At 38.6% G+C, this 3532-nt stretch overlaps 1 non-coding gene across 1 annotated transcript; it reads left to right on the top strand.

The window, feature by feature from the left end:
• The first annotated feature begins 3021 nt into the window (after positions 1-3021).
• TRNAS-GCU (transfer RNA serine (anticodon GCU)) lies at positions 3022-3109 on the top strand. The gene has a single exon. It is a non-coding gene; the product is annotated as a tRNA-Ser (tRNA).
• The last annotated feature ends 423 nt before the right edge of the window (positions 3110-3532 follow it).

Here is a 3532-nt window from a genome sequence, read left to right as displayed (position 1 = left end):
CCACATTAGCTCCAAGACGCTGGTCTCTAACTAGAAAAGTAAATGCTTGAGCTTGAGAAGCTTCTGGCCCGGTGGGTCCATAAAACTCACTCGATAAGCTGTATTATTGAACCATACAAAACAACAAGCGATAAAACCAAAGACAGATAAAGCAGCTAAACTATAAGACAAGTAAGCTTCTCCAGACCATACAATGCACGGCGAGCCCATGCGAAGGGTTTGGTTAAAATATGCCAAATTCCGCCAAATACACAAATAAAACCCAACCATACATGCCCACCAATTATATCTTCTAAATCATCTACACTAACAATCCACCCTTCTCCACCAAAAGGAGATTTTAGTAAATAACCAAATATAACACTGGGGCTAAGGGTCAAATTGGTAATTTTTCTTACATCTCCCCCCCCAGGGGCCCAGGTATCATATACACCGCCAAAATAAAGAGCCTTGAGTACTAGAAGAAAAGCACCTAGACCTAACAAAATTAAGTGAATACCCAAAATTGTAGTCATTTTATTTCTATCTTTCCAGACATAACCAAAGAATGGAAAAGATTCCTCAAGAGTCTCGGGTCCCAGAAGCGCGTGATAAATGCCACCGAAGCCTAAGACTGCGGAGGAAATTAGGTGAAGTACGCCAGATACAAAGTACGGAAAAGTATCTAGAACTTCCCCCCTGGCCCTACTCCCCAACCTAGAGTAGCTAAGTGTGGAAGTAAAATCAACCCTTGTTCATACATGGGCTTTTTCTGGTACGAAATGGGCCACTTCAAATAGGTTCATTGCTCCGGCCCAGAATACGATTAATCCGGCATGGGCTACATGAGCTCCAAGCAGTTTACCGGACAAATTGATAAGTCTGGCATTCCCAGCCCACCAAGCAAAGCGGTGGTTTCTTGGTCACGACCAGCTAAAACGAAAGTTCCATTAAAGAGCGTTTCCACGTGGTAGAACCTCCTCAGGGAATATAAGATTTTCATGAGGCTGATCCTGAGCTGCCATCCACGCACGAATACCCTCGTTTAAAAGAATATTTTTGGTGTAGAAAGTCTCAAATTCAGGATCTTCCGCTGCACGGATTTCCTGGGAAACAAAGTCATAGGCACGTAAGTTCAGAGCCAAGCCAACTACGCCAATAGCACTCATCCATAAACCGGTGACGGGTACAAATAGCATAAAGAAATGTAACCAACGTTTATTGGAAAAAGCAACACCAAAGATTTGGGACCAAAAGCGGTTAGCAGTGACCATGGAATAAGTTTCTTCAGCTTGAGTTGGGTTAAAAGCACGGAAGGTATTTGCACCCATCACCGTCCTCAAATAGAGTGTTTTCTACGGTCGCTCCATGAATAGCGCATAGCAGAGCCGCACCTAATACTCAGGCAACTCCATCATATGAAATGGGTTCAACGTCCAATTATGAAATCCTTGGAAGAAAAGGATGAATCGAAATATCGCTGCTACGCCAAAACTCGGCGCAAAGAACCAACCAGATTGCCCCAGTGGATAAATAAGGAATACAGAAACAAAAACAGCAATTGGACCAGAGAATGAGATTGCATTATAAGGCCGCAATTGAACAGACCGAGCAAGTTCAAATGGCGTAACATGAAACCTATTCAGTGCAAAAGCCCCGTGGAGAGCTACAAAAGTCCATAGACCGCCTAATTGACACCAACGAGTAAAATCTCCTTGTGCTTCGGGCCCCCATAGTAGCAACAAAGAGTGTGCTAAACTATTGGCAGGGGTAGAAACTGCTGCGGTTAAGAAATTACAACCTTCCAAATAGGAACTAGCCAATCCATGGGTATACCAAGAAGTTACAAAAGTTGTCCCTGTAAACCAACCCCCTAAAGCGAAATAAGCACAAGGAAAGAGCAATAGGCCAGACCATCCTACAAAAACGAAACGGTCCCTTCGTAACCAGTCATCCATAGTATCAAATAGATCATTTTCTTCTTTAGGAATTCTACCAAGGGCTATAGTCATAGTGATCCTCCTATTCATTACTTCAACCATTTCCGAGCACCTCATATCACTTTCCAAGGCATATGATAGTTTTATTATCTGTGGACGATTTCTTGTCGTTCAATGCCCTTTTTCAAATGGTCTCGAAGAGAGAAATTTCCCATTTTATCTATGGAGTCACAGTCACAACCGAGGTCGTGGTAAATCCATGAATTTGATTCGATTTGTTTTTCTTATACTATTTGTTTTTCTTATACTATAGAAATAGAAATAAATTGTTTTTCTTATACTATAGAAAGAAATAAACCTTTGAATTCAGCATTATTCCAAGACTCCTATTTCAAAGTCTATCTTTAAGGGAAAAATGAAATAAAAGTAACCCTTCTTTTCCCATTCCTCTCTATTGCATGGGTGGAAGAACTAAAATAGAGGATTCTGAAAAAAAAAATGGACCTTCGAAATCCAATTTTATGTGTAGCGCAAAGGAGTTGCGATTTCTTCTTATTCCTATAGAACATCTAGTAACAAGAATATGAAATCGTAAATAGCGAAAAATTCTTGTCTTGCGCGGTCTAAGTCTAAGGAAATAAAAAAAATTCGCTTATACAATTTCATCTACATCGAATTTATATATCAGAATAGCGGATAGAGGCATCATTAAAGGAGTCAGGTCTACTTACTTTATGCTTCTTTCCAATTTTATGGTGGATTTGATAAGACCCTTTTTGCTTTCTTGATAAATAATCGACAAAAAAAGCGTTTTTTTTTATATAACCTGCTTGTTTTATTATAATTATAACAAGTCCTATATGGAAATGCCCGCTAAAGAGAAAATCTATTTGATTGTCTCTCGGCCAATATCGATTTTTAGAAAGAAAAAACAAGAATTTTCTTCTTTTTTTATTAACATTAAGAAAAAAGAATATAATTAAAATGGAATTGGCAATATAATTTTTATAGACTTTTGAAAGAAAAAAAGGGGGTTTTTTGCAACCGTTATTTCTTATTTCTTGCCTATATCATATCACGGAAACCTTTCGCTTTGGAACGTGGAGAGATGGCTGAGTGGACTAAAGCGGCGGATTGCTAATCCGTTGTACAATTTTTTTGTACCGAGGGTTCGAATCCCTCTCTTTCCGCTCCCCTTGGATCATTTGGGACTTTCGAATTGGAAAGAATTCTGACCCCCGGATTTTCTCATAGATAAATGTACGAAACAAATCCAATAAGAAAAAAAAAAACTGAATTTTTACTCCTCGCGTCCAGGATTCCGTCCTGGGTCATTAGATAAGAATCCAAAGATAAAGAGTGAAACAAAGAATATCACTACTGTATAAACAAAAAGTTTGAGAGTAAGCATTACATAATCTCCAAGATTTTTTTTTAAGGAATAGATTACCAGTTTTTCCTTACCACACGGATCCACTAGGATGGTTTTTTTTTATACCTAAAAATGCAAAAAAGAATTCTTGAAAAAAATTGCAAGAATTCTTTTATAATAAGCACTCTTATCAATAGCAAAAATAGGGTTAGGTGGTTAGGTATTGTGTAGGTACCTTTAG

Source organism: Aegilops tauschii, unplaced genomic scaffold (genome assembly GCF_002575655.3).
Source record: "Aegilops tauschii subsp. strangulata cultivar AL8/78 unplaced genomic scaffold, Aet v6.0 ptg000664l_obj, whole genome shotgun sequence".
In the NCBI taxonomy this organism is placed as follows: Eukaryota; Viridiplantae; Streptophyta; class Magnoliopsida; order Poales; family Poaceae; genus Aegilops; species Aegilops tauschii.
The sequence above is the reverse complement of the archived record's forward strand: the minus strand, read 5'-3'. Positions and strand labels throughout refer to the sequence as shown.